Here is a 15,559-nt window from a genome sequence, read left to right as displayed (position 1 = left end):
TCCGGGGATCCGGAGTGTGGCAAGGACAAAGGAGTAGGCTGCCGGCGACAGAGGAGAGAGGTTGGGAGTCAGTGGTACCCTGTTTGACAGTTAGCGGATGAGTTATGACAGTGCAGTTACTGCTTTGCAGGAGCTTGTGTGACACTGTGCTGGTGGCGTGTCCTAGTCAGGACTCTCTTGGTTGCCAGGGCCAGAGGAACAGTTTTTACTTCCCTTGGAGGGAGTTAGGGGATGTTTGGAACATGTGCTTGGATAACCAGGGTTATGTTGGTGTCTAGCACGAGGAAGATCTGTTCCCCATTCTGCCTGAGGATATTAGAGAGCTACACTTTTGGGCACAGCCTCCCCAGCTGTTGGCCAAGTGGCTCCAGCTGCTTCGGGTGGTACCCCTATTCCATCACCACAGAGGGAGGAGGTTTAATGTGATTAGTGGGCTTGACATGCTCCCCTGTATGTAACTCCCCCGCAGGAACCTTCCCTTTTCCCCTCCCTAGAAACCCTTCCACCCCCAAAAGTCCTCAGGAAAGGAGGTGGGTGGGATGCTTCCTCCAGAATGTGGGGGACATTGAAATCTTCAGGGACTAGAGGATGAAGGAAAGAGGCCGGCCATCCCGTGGGTGTGACGCCAAGACGATCATGATAACGAGTCTTAACCTGGGATGCAGGCTGGTGCAAAGATGGAAATCCCAAGAGCTTTTTATACAAGCAGAGGAGGCCTGTGCTCGCTCCCGTCTACGTACTTCCAAAAGAATGCCACAGACACGTGGGATAGCGGCAAATTATTTTATAGAGAAATGGCACCTGGGCCCCCTTTCATCCCCTTGTGAATGGAATTGGACCTAGGAGTGCCCACCCTGTGAAGGGTGAGAAAGTAGCCAAGAGAGGGAGCCAGCCCCTATGGGTTAAAGTGGTTGTGAGACACTAAAGGGCCAATCCCGAGGAAGGAAGCCAGGCCTGAGGCTTGCCTGGGTAGTTGGCAGAGAGAGGCTGGGTTTGTGCTGGAAGCAGAGTGGGGAGCCTGTGTCTGCTGGAGCCTCCTGTGGTCCTGAAAGGGTAGCAGTCTTGAAATAAAGCAAAGCTGGAACGGACCTAAGATCCCTGAAAGAGTCCGGGGTCGAGTTCCAGGCCTGAAGCTGACATGACCCAAGCTTTTTGTTTCTGATTTTGTTTTGTTTTGTTGGTGTGAGCTAGTGCAGCCGGGGCTCTCTGTCATCTGCTGCAGAAAGTGCCCTGTGTGACTTGTGAAGGAGTGGGATTTGTAGTACAGTACTGTCAGAGTCTGTGGGGGGAAAGAAGAGAATGTTGGGTAAGATGCTTGGGCTGTGGAGGTCTTTGAGGGCCACTCCAGGTAGGGACTTAAGCAAAGGGTGGTGTTGCATTTGCATGGGGGTAATAAGGTAAGAGGGATAGCATTAGCTAGTAGCTAGCGTCCTCCGGCAAGTGCCAGCTGGCTATCAATGTTTCCCGATGAAAAAGGCATTCCAGATGACTGGACCACGGGGGTAAATGGAGTTGAAGCCAGGGAAGCAGAATCTCGTGAGAACTGCTGATTTGAGGTGGAAATCGGAGGTAGACAGAAATATGGGTAAGATAGAAAGTGTTTGGGTTTAGTTATTATCGAATGAGTTAGGGAAAGTCAAGCGAACCACCTCACAGGAAATAGTGGCTCATTACACCTGTTTTGCCCAGGGTCAGTTGAGAGAGACACACACAGGTGCGTGGCAGTTGCCTTTGGTGAGATCCCTCTCTCCAACATTTGCGAAAAAATGACCCACAAACACCAGATCAAATAAAACAACGGTGCTGTCTTTAGATTCTAATAACTTCACAGAACTAGCGCTGCTCAGATATTCAGCGGCAGGCCCCGGGGCCACGCAGGAACTGCCCTCCTGGGCTCCCTGGTCGGGTCCTCTCCAGGGTGCCTGCTGGCCTTTAGGAACTAAACTACAACGAGGTCTAGAGTAGAGACAAGCCGGATGTGGCCCGCGCCGGAAGAGAAGCACGGGACAGGAGCGAGGGTGGAGGTGGTTAGGATCTTGACAGTTTGTCCCACGCGACACCAGGGGACCCACGGCGACTAGATCTTCGGTATGGGTTAGGCATGCAGTCCCAAAGCACCCATGCCAGGGCCGGGCCGGTGTGCGGCCGTGTCCGGGGCCCTTGCTCCTTTCCTAAGTCCGGCGTAGGGAGGTACACAGGCCCTGTGCGCTCCGAGTGCGCGTGATTTCCAAGCTGCGTGGCCCGAGCCTGTCCTGAGGGGCGTTTGGACTATCCGAGGCTGTGTCCGCTTCCAAGGCCCTGGGCGCAGGGCGCCACAGCCTGGAGGTCCCCGCACCGCCGCCTGCGGGGCGGAGCTCCAGGGGGCACTGAGAGCGTCGGGCCCTGCAGGGGCGTGGCGATCCCGGTAGGGGGCGCTGTGGGCCCCGGCGCCCCGGAGGCCTGCGCGCGCCACCGTCGCCTGCACTCCCGCCAGGAGGAGCTGGCTGCGCTGGAGAATCCTACGCGCAGCAACGGAGGCCGGGACCTTAGGCGGTGAGTGCGGCGCGCGCTGGGTTCCAAGCGGTTCCGAGGCCCCGGCTGGGCGGGCTTGTGTCTAGGGTCTCGGGTGGCGACCCCGGAGGGCTGTCTTTGATGCCGGGATCGGGAGGCAGGGGCGGGCTTCCAAGCAGCGGGTGTGAACCCCACTACCAAGCTCTTTCTCTTATCTCCGTGCTCCCCAGTTTCCACCTCTCCTTGTACCCCTCCCCGCGCCGGGGGTCCCAGCCCTCCGACCTACGTCCCCTTTCACAACCCGGCACCCTAGAAGCCTGTTTGCACACCCCCTTTCTCCCGCAAGTCCTCCCACGCCTACCTCCTCCTGGGTGCCAGCCGCCTGCCTCTCTCCGTTCCAGCTTTGCTTCTACCGTCCCCGCCGCCACCCTTGCGGGCTCCCATTCTGCCCCTGTGCTCGAATCGCGCGATTGCAGCCGGAATCCGACCTCTAGGATCCCCCTTCTCCCAGCTGTCCCCGAACCTGTGGTGTCCAGGTAAAGGGGACCGCAACTTCGCGGCCTGTCCCCGGGGGTGAGGCTGATTCTTCTCTAGCTACCTGCCGCCGACGGCGCCTGAACCCTGGGGCCAGCCGAGGGCCACTCCGCGCGTGTAGGTTTAGCTTGCTCAGTGCTCTACTCAGGACTGTGTAGTTACTTCGTTGCTTGCTTTTGCTTGGCGAACTTAGATACGTTGCTATTTCTAAAAGGAAGCTGGCTTTGTCACACACAAATATGGAGCAGGTTTTCTTGGCTGCTGTGGCTGGCTTTCAGTTGTACCTGTGGATGAGGAAGGATTAGCGATGCGGAGGGAATGGAGCCATATCCCAGCTCCCACCCACCTCGGCCATGGGAAGCACAGGGGAATATGACTGGCCACAGTGTCTTTGTGGAAAGGCAAGGATGCTTTCTAAACATTCAACAGGTAAAAACCAGTTAAGACTTTGGAATCAGATCTGGTGTGGATAGGGACGTGTGGGGTGAATGACCAAGAATGTCCACCCTGGGAAAGTTCCACCGCTTAGGGACATTTGTTGCTCCTTGCAGCAGGCCACAGCGTGGACCCCAACTATGGAATAGACAGTGCTGAGCCCAGCCTACCCTCTAGAACTGTCGGTCGGGCTTGGCAACAGCCCCCTCCTCAGAGGTATTGGTGCCCTGTCGGGACGTTTGTGGGAAGAGGATTTAAAGCAGATGGCTTGGAAAACCTCCTGGTCCCTGGAGAGAGGTGGAGTTGGCATGAGGACAGCCTGAAAGCCAGTGTGTGCATTCACTCACTCCCTTCTGGGGTCTTTCATTAAACCTTGGATTAAATTAATTGCCTATCCAGAAAAAAGAACAAGTAAAGGATATTTCTCTTTTAGGATGGGCTCTTGGCCAGTCCACCCTCACAGATACCTTGGAAGGCTTCAAATGAGCACCAGAGGCAGGGCGGACTACCTGGGGCAGAGCGCTCCGAACTGTGACCTGCCCTAGATGTAGCTCTGTTCATTCTTTGATAGCTCCATTATTAGTTCAATATTCATCTACCACTGAACAGATAACTGGCCAAAGACACAGCGGGGTTCAGTAGGCCCCTTCTGAATGTTCACAACTTCTCCTTATCCTCCCAGTGATAGGTTGTTGTCAGGAACACCTGCAAGATTGGGATGGGCATATCTTTGTGACCTTAGGACCTAGCCAGGTCCTCAGTGTTTTTTGTTAAAAAAAAAAAAAAAAAAAAAAAAAAAAAAAGCCCAGGTACATGTCTTTCTTTAAGCCCAGCAATCTGGAGACAGAGGCAGGTGGATCTCCGTGAGTTCAAGGCCAGCCTGGTCTACAGAGTGATTTTTCAGGGCTACACAGAGAAAAGAAATCCTTTCTTGCACCAGTCTTGAGTCCACAACCCTTGCACTCAGAAGTCTCTCAACTCCACAGGTTTGAATATGCGTGTATGTAAATGTTAGTCTTTATTGCTAGGTGTAGGGGGGACTGGAGGTGTGAAGGGATAGAGAAGGAAAAGAAAGTTCAGTCTCTAGGTCAGGTCTGACAACTGGTCCCATCTCTCAGTGAAGACTAGGGATTTAAGAAAGGAAATGTACCCCAGAGGTAGTGTGGGGGAGAGAATGGGCACTCTGGGGATACCCGGAGGCTGCCTACTGAGAAGTAAGTACACCAGGCTTACCCTGCAGGCCCCGGGCTGTGAGCCGGGCTTCGTATGTTATTCTTATTTGTTTGCTTATTGATTGATTGAGTCTACGTGGTCTGAAACTCTGTGTAGACGACTGGCCTCTAACTCACACAGATCCACCTGCCTCTGTCCCAAGTGCTGGGATTAAAGAGCTTTGTCATCATGCCTGGTGGCCCTGGCTTCGTACCCTACTCCTGCCTGCTGATGGAGGAAGCCGCTAGGGAGACAGGGTTCCTTGCCAAGCAACCCCAGCCTCTTCAGGTTGTGCTGTTCTCACTCTGGTGGGTGCTGCCCACTCCAGAACTGGTTCCCGTGGCAGCCTAGGTGTGTGTCCCTTTGTGTACATTGCTGCCTGTGTGTCTTATGGCTCTGCTGGGGAGAGAGGCTCCAGTGTTGAGGGATGGTCCGTAAGGGGTGACTTTACCCTAAGCAGAGAAAGCAAAGTCAGCTCTTCTGTCTGCATGAAAGGCCATTTTAAGGAAGAGCACACCTAGGGCCCAGACTGCAGGGCCTTTGTCTGCTCTGCTTGGGAAGCGGGGAACCGCTGGGATTCAGAATGCCATTGGGTCATGGGAACTTGTTCATCCCTGGTTGTCATTAGCTTATCTTTCCCACCCAGACTGCCTCTGCCTTCAGGTTTGGCTCTTACCCAGAATTCCTGCAGCTGGTAGGAATCTGTTTTCTAGAAGATGGTTAACTGATGCCCGCAGTTAGTGAGAACGGGAGAGGGAGAGAGATGCCGCTATGTGGAGGGGACAGGGGAGGCGGCAGAAGAAGAGCGGAGTGCTGGCAGTCCAGGAAAGGGATGTCCCAGACTCTGGTTGGTAGGTAAGAAGTGTGCCTGCTTTCAGCTGTAGGTATTACCACTACAGGCAAAGTCACTGAGACAGAAGAAAAGATGAGCCGTTGGTCTGAGGATAGGTGTGTTGGGCTCACTCTTCTGCTTCTTAGAAGACCCAGGAAGCCATCTAAGAAATGGCCATGACCAGATGGGAAGACAGTTGGCTGTTGTAAACTTTGTGTCAGGAGTGTGCCCCTGGGGATGTGGTCCACTGAGCCAGGTTGGTCTGGGGTCTGGCCTGGGGGAGGCACCTCACTCCAGAGATGCTGTGGGAATTGTCTAGAAGAGCAGCTGCGAACCGGTGTTCAGTGAGCGAAGGAAAGAATGGTCTTCTAGTAGGAGAGGGAGGCAGACTCCCAGGCATCCACCGTGGACCTAACTAGCATGCAGGGCATACACACATTTCTGTTTGCAAGGCACCCTTTGTCCTCTCCCTCTCCCCTCTGTGTCATTATGTGTGAACAGCTTCCTTAGGGAGAGCCGTGGCCAATAGCATGGAAACGAGATGAAGGTCAGAATTACTATGCTTGGTTTTGACCTCCCCTCTCCACTTTCCTCCCCTTCACTTTGGCTTGTGGGGAAAGCCATCATTTATACTAAATTTATACATACCTCCCTTTGATTTTTAGAGACCTCCCTTTCCAATAACAAGCAGCAGCTTGCTTCCCTAAGGTGTCTCATTCTTGGATCCAGTACTGACCAGTAGAGAAAAAAATGATATTATTTCGAGCATTTTAACTAGAAAATATCTTGCTAATTTTATTATTTGCAATTGAGAAGAGTCTGAAGATGGAATAAAATATTGATAAGTCTTTGCTTATAAAATCAGAGAGGTGAGTTGCTCTAAAGTCGTTGAAGTAGCAGAATTGTTTAAAAGCTTAGAAGTAAACTCGTATGTTTTTAAATGTTACTACTAAAATGTAGGGAGATTTAAATTTGAACTGCCTTAAAAATATAGACCAAAAAAAATAGTCATTTGGGCAAGTACAGAAGTTTCTAGTACCATACAGACATTGGGACCCTCCATAAATTCTGCTCCATGTTGAAATGCGGTGTCATGGTTAGTTTTGATTGCCAAGTTGACAGGATCCAGAAGAGCCTAAGACACAAGCGTCTGGGCATGCCAGTATGGGGTTACTGAGATAGTCTTAATTGAGCTGGGAAGACCCGCTTTAACTGTGTGCAGTGTGGCTGTGTGGGCTGGGGTCCTGGACTGAATGAACGGCAGAGAGCAAGGTGAACACTAACGTTCGCACTCTCTGCTTCTGACGGCATCCCTTGGCCCAGTAAACCCAAATGAGACCTCCCTCACTTAAACTGCTTCTCGTGAAGGATTTGGTCATAGCAAGGGAAGTAATAAATGTGGGAGAAATGGGACGTCAGGGGGTCCAAAGGCTTCCTTCCCTTAGAACTGAGTGTGGTGGTAAACACATGCACACACCACACACGTCTTCCCTTAGAAGTCAGCTCTCTTTAGCAGAGAATACTTTATTGATTTGAATAATCTTGCTACAGTGGCTGGATAATCAGCTGTGATTACACAGCCATTTGGAGTTTGCAGGTGGCCTCTTACGTCAGGTATAAGTGGGTTTTGACTCTCCTTAGACCATTCTGTAAGTCAAACAAAGCAGCCTATGTACTGTTGACTTTCTGGAAAGATTTTCCTCATTTGTGGCTGTCAGATTCTCTGTGGATGACTGCCTTCTTCTTGAGGACCTGGGTTCGGTTGTGGAATTCAACACAGTGCGGTAGGTAGGAGTGGAGGCTAGAGCCCAGAGTGACTTTGGATCCTGGGTGTGACCTCACTAACCGTGTATCCTTGGGTAAGTTACTTAACTTTTGTGCCTCAGTTTCCTTATTCCTAAAATTGAGGTGATGAGAATGCTTATTTTGTTGTATTATGGAGCTCTAATATATGTGGCAAGGGTTTAGAGCTGTGTCTAGTACACGGTTTTTAACAAGTATTAACTGCTGGTGCTGTTCACTCATTGGTTTGGGTGCCAGCTGACTATGTTCAGATGATGGATAGAGAAATAGTTTTTAGAATATTTAGGTGGGTGCTGGGGATTGAACTCCGGTCTCATGCATGCTAGGTAAACATTCTTCCACTGAGCTACACCCCTCACCCAAGAGGATAGATATAGGATAATGGACAAAATACATGTGTCCTAATGGAACAAAGGGTTTAAGGCTGTATTTACAATGAAGAACTGGCATGGCAAAGAAGAACTCTCAGACTCTCACCTGGCTCCCGGCCACCTGTCATGGCTATGAGCAGCTGAGGGATAGGCTAGAAAAGGGAGAGGCTGGTGAGCTTCAGCTGGCACACAGCTGCCAGCTGTTTAAATAAACTAGAAACTCATTTGGATTGCTCGGTGACTGACCCAGGCTGTGGTTAATATTTTAACTCATTCTTGAATGCATGTCATTAGTGAGAAGTGGGATAAGAGACCATAAGCCCAGTATTTGCTCCAGCAATATTCTTGCTCCCAGCTGCAGGATGCTGTCCCCATTCCTGTTTCAGATTGCCTCTTCAGCTACCCCAGCAGCCTCCACACCATTGGAGATCCACTTCTCTCAGAGTGAGTAGCTGCTCTGGAGACAGGTAGCAGACTAGACAGAGACAGGGAGGCAGGCTGCGGGTCTCAGATCTGCTGTAGCCGAGTCTTCTTACCTGAGAAACTGTTGAGAAGTTTGGGTTTACTAACTGGTCCATCCTGCTCAGGCTGCAGCTGGCATGTCTATCCTGTGCCTTGGGAGATCTGACACGGGCCTACAGTTGTGGGCAGTGCCCTGGGATGACTCTTTAGGAATCTCTGCTTCCTAGATTGCTCTGCGTGTGGGCAGCACACCTTCTATGTGGGGAAACTGGCAACCCTTTCTCTTGTTGAGCAGCCTCTTCATTTCTGTTCATTTTTAAAAAGATATTTCTCTTTATTTTATGTTCATTGGTATTTTCCTGTGTGAGGGTGTCAGATCTTGAAGTTAACAGTTGTGAGCCGCCATGTGAGTGCTGGGAATTGAACCCGGATCCTCTGGAAGAGCAGTCAGTGTTCTTAACTGCTGGGCCATCTCTCCAGCCCCTCTGTTCATTTTTAAACTTGGAATGAATGAGGTTTTGTGTTTTTTTTTTTTTTTTTAAAGAAAAAAAAGATCTTGCCTCATACTTGGACAGCAGAAATGGCAAATGATTTCATTCATGTCCAAAGAATTGAGTTAAAAGGGGGCACCTCTCTGCCTTGGAGCTCTGACTTCTCTGCTTTTCCTCTTGATCTCCTCCCAGCCGGGTCTTCTTTTGCCGCCATTCTGTCTGTCTCTCTCCCAGTTCTTAATGGAAACTCAGACCTGAAAAAAAATCAAAGCTTGGACATTAATGATCTAAGGTCATGGCCTAGATGGTTCATTTTTTTGGCTTTGTCTTGAAGCTGAAAAATTACTGACTTCTAGAGAAAGTATATTTTAGAAGCTGCCTAACGCAGCAGGCAGAAGGAGGCCGGCTTCCCCACTGTCTCCGGCGTTTCCAAGTTCACGGCATTCGCGTTTTGATTTTCTCCTCTTATGTAGCCTTGATCTAATGACCGTTGATTATCCCGGAGCAGCTGCATTAATTGATGGTATTTAACGACTCTGCTTACAGTGGGTAATTGCCGTCGGCTCAGCTAAGGATAGCGCGTTCTTTTTACTTTCTCTCAGCTTGGGAAGTCTTAACATTGGGTGCCTGATGCCATAGACTTCTGCATGAATTGGCAAAGACTTTCAGTGTCTTAACTCTGTTTTAGCTTCTGTCTTGCTACTCAGGGCCCTAAAGGGAATGTCTCTAGTCCCACCCAGGATCCTTCTTCCTCATGGACCCTCAACTCCAGTTGCCTGTGAGGAGGTGAGACCTTCTTCCCTGTACTGGTCCACTTACCGGTGCGTACAAGCCCCCAGGACACTGTGCACTCTCAGCATCTGCCACTCCTATACACGCACTGACTGCTCAGGGGCCCGCCTCCCCAAGGTGTCTGGGGAGTGAAGAGCAGAGGTTCTCACCCAGCACGTCTCAGAGGCTTTCTCTCCTCACAGGCTGGCATGAAACAGGGCTCAGTACAAACTGAGGGAGTAGGTGTGAGTGGTCTATTCACCGCCACCGCCTGGCTTAAGAATATACTTTATGCACACACGAGTCCAACGCTGGCTGTTCCTGATGGTGAGGTAACTCTCTGCGAAGAGGTGGCTTACAGACACATGTTCTGTAGGCAGCCATCCTCATTTGCACCATTCAGCAGCAAGGAAGGCTGGTAAGGGTTTTCCGTTGCATACCTAGGAGGAGGAAATGGTTTATGGTTAGCCACAGTCTCTGCTGTTCTGTTTCCTCCAAAGTCGGAACTCTGATAGCAAGGGAGAAAGATTGAATATTGAGGGGCAGTGTGTGTGTGTGTGTGTGTGTGTGTGTGTGTGTGTGTTGGGGGTCTTTCCTTGGAAGGAAAGGTGCCAGGAAGGCTCCAGCTGAAGGTGGTGTCTGTCTCATGAGATGTCTGGTTTCAGTCACCGCTCCTTTGTCGCCCTTAGGAATTGCCAGGTGACTCAGTAGGTGGATAGAGGGTCCTTGTTACCCCTATTCCTTGGTCCATGCCATGTTGTCAGCCTGGTGGAATGGCTCCTGGTTGGTTGATCTCAGTAGCTGGAGGAATGACCTTCAGTTCCCCAAGACAGGAGCCTGGGAACGCTCCTTGCCCTTGAGCCCACCCGGCATTCCAAAGTTACCTTCCTCTACAGCCCATCCATCACCTACACCTGGACACAGCAGAGAGTGACTGTCGATTCCTGAGAAATGGTTCCCCACTATTTCCTGCTCGTGGTTGTCAGGAAGCAAACCCTTGGTGGTGAGAAGTCACTGATTTCTTGGGTTTTAGTGATTTCTTCAGTTTGTTGTGGGTCACTGTGACAGGTGCTTTTCTGGCCACGGCGCCCTGCCTGTCTCCCTTCTTTCCCCCACATGTGCTGAGTACTTCAGCTTAGCTTTGAGACCCTCCTCCCCAACCCTGAAGTAGGCCCTGGAGGAATCTGACGTGAGCCCTTAACGTTGATGGTCACCGTAGGAGGGTTGGCTTTGGGCACTGAGGTTGTCCAGTATTGAAGAACGTCACCCAGCCTTGGACTCAGGGAAGCCGTCTGAGGAAGGTGACATCTGGGTTGAGTTTAAGTTATTACAAAAATGGCTACCTGGGATTCTTGTAGTTCAGTGTGCCAAAGTGGGGGTGGAGCAGCAGGGCCCTCCACTGCCTGGGCACTGATGGGCCCTGAGGTGGCGGGAGGCAGTGTGTAAGGCAGGTGAGGGTCCAAGCCTGGTGGTACACAGGACCTGGCAGTGACGTGGTGGGGCTGGAGTGTTCAGGTCAGAGTTGCAGCAGGACTGGGCTGCCATTCTGAGCTGGCTCTGAGGATATGGGCTTTGTCGCTTGTGCGGTTACCTCTCGTGCCCTATCCCTCTGTCTCTGGTTCTCGGCTGGTCCTTTGCCCAGGCATTACTCAGGTTGTAAAAATAGAGTCTGGCACCAGAGCGCCAGCGAGACGTTGGTGAGGAGAGCTGGGGCTGTCATCACCCATCAGGACACTTAACCTGGTAGAGTTTGATGCGGGGCTTTTGTAGAGCTCTGGGCGTGAGGTTCTAACACTGGCTTACACGGTTTGCTTTAGCCTTGGATTGCTACCAGTTCTCTGTGCCCCTTACTCAGATGTGATCTGGTTGTGGTTAATGCCTACCCCAACCTCAGGCTCCCATCCGCACACTGCCTCCAAAACCTCCCAAATTGGCTTCATCTTGCTGGCGTGGTCTGAGAAGTCAAGGCTCCTCCGCAGGGCCCTTAGCTGCCACCCTGCATTCTTTCAGGTGTGGGACCCTGGCCAGCCAAGTTGGTGTGTGGTCAGCTCAGCCTGAGGAGGTTTGGCCCTCCACCGTAGGCTTATAGCTTTGCATTGCTTCTCCTTAGGGAGCTGAGGGCTGAACTGAGAGCTGTCAGGCGTCCTCATTGTGATGAATGTCCCCAAGGGCAGTTTCCTTTATTCTCCATCCTAGCCTTGTTTATTGCAGTAGACTGGATGGGGGTGGGGTAGAGAGTGCAACCTTCACACAGCTGAGTGAACAGCTCTGTCCCTTTGCCTCAAGGGAGGTTGATGTGACCCCATTGGTGGAGTCTCTGGCCAGTGGTACGTGTGCTTCAGAGAACATGTCCTCGAGTGCTTCATAGTGACTCCTGCCCTACCCCAAGGGGCACATAATGTTCATTCTAGAGAACTGGAGCTCCACCAAGGCAGGCATCTGCGCTGATTTGACTCACTCATCTCCATTTCTGCACCTTTAATCGGCATGGGACAAGTGCTCCATCAGGAGGCATTGTATGGCCAAGTGAGCTGCCCACTGTCGGGAGAGCCCACTGCAGCACAGAGAGACGCAGTTGGGAAGTGGAGGAAAAGTCTGGAGCTGGGGCTTGGTGACCGAAGCTCACTGTCCCTGTGTCTCGGACCACTGGAAGACAGAAGGCTCAGGAGACAGGAGAATGACTTCTGTCTGCTAGTGTCTTCAGGTGTGCCCCTCAGCTGCTCCAGGGTGACTTTCCTGTAGGTTCCCTTTCATCCTGTCAGGTGTGCGCTCAGAAGTGGTGTCTGGGCCCATTTGTCCTCTTCTCTGTTCCACTGCTTAAAGCTTGTCATCAGCAGCAAAGGGGTGAGCTTCACACCCTTTTGTACCACTGCCTGTCAGTGTCCCATGGAAGGCTCCCCCACTGCTGAGTTTCACACAGTGCCTGTCTCTTTCAACAGTCCCAACCCATGGTGCTTCCCATTCCCTTGACCCCTGTAGCCCATAGCACTGTTTCCAGACCACTGGTCTTTTCATAACTTGTGGTGTACCTGCCTTTGAGATCTTGCTTGACTGCACTGTTTAAAAAATAGGCAAAAATTTTAAGTAAAGTTACAGCAATTCCCCCTTGAGCTTTAAATGTAATACATGTTTATTGTTATTTTTTGGAAGGTAGGCATGGTAACATATGCCTGTAATCCCAGCACTTGGGAGGCTAAGGCAGGTGGATGGCAAATTTGAAACCCAGTGAGAGAGAGGAAGAGAAACTGGAACAGGTAATAGGAGAATGTTTTCTAAGATGGCTGCCATCTTCTTCAGGAGTCCCTGCAGTCAGGCTTCCACTTGCAATGTGTCGTCAAAGAAAACTGAAGTTACCTGTAGACGTTCTGGTGGAAGCTTCACCCCAGCTCCTGGCATCCATATAGCCAAAGAGTCTGGAATGTTATGGTGGAAGTTCCACCCCAAGTCCCTCCCCCCATTTCTCTCCAAACCCTGCCACATCTCAGAAAGCCTGCCAAATGATGACGCCTCTCCCAGAGATGCTCAAGACCACTCCCTCAGGGTGTTTAAACTGCCCCCCAGAAAACAGACGTGGTTTTCCAGTCTTCCTTTTCTGTCTCCTCTTGGGGTGGGGGGGGGGCTGGAAAATCGTCCAGGAGAGTTTTATCCATTAAACCTGGGCTTTTTCTAGTTCAGTTTGATTTGGTCTGATTTGGATTGCTGCGTCGGCAGAGAGGCTTGTCGGGGTGCAGAGACTTTTCAGTAATCACAGGCATGACTGCTCAAAACATTCAGGACTCTCTCATCTCTTTCGAAGGGTTTTTATTTCTCAAATTGTTATGTTTAAAGTAGTGTTGGAAAAGAACAATGACCGTGTGGCACAAAGGGACAAAAAGCAAAAGTAGCTCAACAAAAAGGGTGTGAGAGGACCCAAACCCTGGCGGAAGCATGGCCAAGGGCCTTGAGCTGGCTTTATCCCTAACACGGGTGTGTTCCCAACTCACGGTGGGAGTTCACTATCACAATCTGACATGATTGGCTAATAAACATGAAGAGGAAGAGGGAAGTTAAAAAAAATAGGGACCCTGGTCAAGCTAACCACCTTTAATAGAAAAGAAAAAAACCACCACAACAACCAACTTGCATAATTCCCTCCTCTTTATCACACAAACACACACACACACACACACACACACACGTTTTTCTTCAAGCTTAGCCAGCATGCGCTGACTTTGTAACTGGTAACAATAAATTAGTGTTGTGATAAGTGAGGGCTCGGGTGTGCCCTGAAGTTCCTGCCTGCCTAGGGGGTGCCCCTTTGCCTGGGCAGCTGACCTGGTCCAACTGGAATGTTAGGTTTTCGCCCTGGCCACAGAGTCTGCCCCTTGTCACCAGAGCCTTCTCTCAGCAGGCCTTGCTGCTGTTTTCCTAGCCTCCCCTCTGAAGAGGTGACCCTGGCTTTGCTTAGGAGGCAGGTCAGAGGTCAGGGAATACGTTCGGCATCTCTGACCTATGACAAGAAGGAGGCTACCAAGATGCCCTGGGAGTAGTTCTGGCTTTAGGCAGCAGAGAAAATAGTTCTATTTCTTTGGAGTCTTTACCATAAACCATCTACTTCCCCCTCCCCTCAAAAAAAGGAAATCGTAAGTGCCATTATGGAAAGGAGGTGATGATGGATCTGTCTTCTTCTAGCTGAGGTGGTGTCAGGCATGGCAGTCAGAGTGACCCCTCCAGTGACCTATCTTGACCACAGCGTACAGGATTACCCACAGCCCTACAGTCCCCAGGGACCTAGTTGTCTTGGGAGGACAAGGGAAAAATATGCTCCCCTTTCAGTCTCTCCGACTACAGCCGTACTGGCCTCCAAGTGTCTTTCTTAGTGTTCTGTTGCTGTGATGAGACACCACGAACACCGCAACTCTTCGTTGTTGTTGCTGTTGTTATTTTGGCTTTTCCCCCCCGAGACAGGGTTTCTCTGTAGCTTTGGAGCCTGTCTTGGAGCTCGCTCTGTAGACAAGGCTGGCCTCGAACTCATAGAAATCTGCGTGTCTCTGCCTCCCGAGTGCTTGGATTAAAGGCGTGCACCACCACTGCCTGGCTGGCTGCAGGCAACTCTTGTGAAAGAAAATATTTAACTGGGGCTGGCTTGCAGTTTCAGTATTCAGTCCTTTATCATCATGGCAGGGAACATGGCAGCACACAGACAGACATGGTGCTGGAGAAGGAGCTGAGAGCTCTGCATCTAGATCTGCAGGCCTCAGGAAGAAGAGGGAAGACACTGGGCCTGGCTTGAGCTTTTAAAACCTCAGCGCCACCACCAGAGACAGACTTCCTTCAACGTGCCACACCCAATCACACCCAATTCTTCTCAAGTAGGGCCACTCCCTGATTACTAAGCATTCAGATATATGAGCCTGTGAGGGTTATTCTTATTTAGAGCACCACATATGCCTACTGAACACACACGAGGTCAGCTATACCAGCCTGGTACTTTAATCTACTTGGATAAAGCTGCGGTAAAAACAAAGACTTCTAAATAAACATTGATTAGATATATATTTAAGCAGAGTTTTGACAGCAATGTGTTGAACTTTGAGCTTAGACATTTTAATATCTTCAAGTCTCATCTTTTATATACCTTTATGTCATTTGCCTAGACCTTTGTAGCTCACTTCAAATTTTCCAGCTTTTTTTCCCCTCTGAAAGGAAAAAAAAAATTCAAGCATCATACTCTTTGTCAGTAAGCCACACGGCCAGCCGTGATGATGCTTTATAAGCAGGTACAGCTGGCCTTATGAAGACCTCACTGCCCAAGACGGCAATGAAGCAACATGGTTGCTGTGTGTTTGTGGTGAGCACAGATTCATGTTAAAATAAGCCCACCTGCCCGCACCATGGCACAGATCCCTGTGGGGATACATGGATATCACAGATTAAATGTGGATAGTCACCTTGTTTTATTTTAAGAAAAATAATACTTGATCTCGAATAACATGGATACAAGGAAGAGACAGTACATGTGGCCTATATGTGTAGGCTCCCCAAAAGAGCAAAGCAAAGACACAGGAAGAAATTCCATGGTCTTAACATGTATTCATTACCTTTCTGTTGCTGCGATCAGTAGCACCATGACCAAAAGCAATTTATAGAAAGGAGTGTTTATTTGGGCTTCTCCTCCA

General features: G+C 50.5%; 1 protein-coding gene across 2 annotated transcripts in view; it reads left to right on the top strand.

Annotated features, from left to right (window-relative positions):
• Positions 1-2,025: 2,025 nt before the first annotated feature.
• The window catches only part of Pxylp1 (2-phosphoxylose phosphatase 1), a 62,344-nt gene continuing 48,810 nt past the window's right edge, over positions 2,026-15,559 (top strand). The window contains exons 1-2 of one of the 2 annotated variants that reach the window (XM_038324176.1): positions 2,026-2,532; positions 2,892-3,026. The gene's annotated coding sequence lies outside the window, so the exon portion shown is untranslated. The remainder of the gene's footprint in view (positions 2,533-2,891; positions 3,027-15,559) is intronic. The other variant, XM_038324174.1, reaches the window with a different exon arrangement.

The sequence above is a fragment of the Arvicola amphibius genome, chromosome 3 (genome assembly GCF_903992535.2).
Source record: "Arvicola amphibius chromosome 3, mArvAmp1.2, whole genome shotgun sequence".
NCBI classification, from domain to species: Eukaryota; Metazoa; Chordata; class Mammalia; order Rodentia; family Cricetidae; genus Arvicola; species Arvicola amphibius.
Note: the sequence above shows the minus strand (reverse complement) of the source record. Positions and strands in the feature narration are given on the sequence as shown.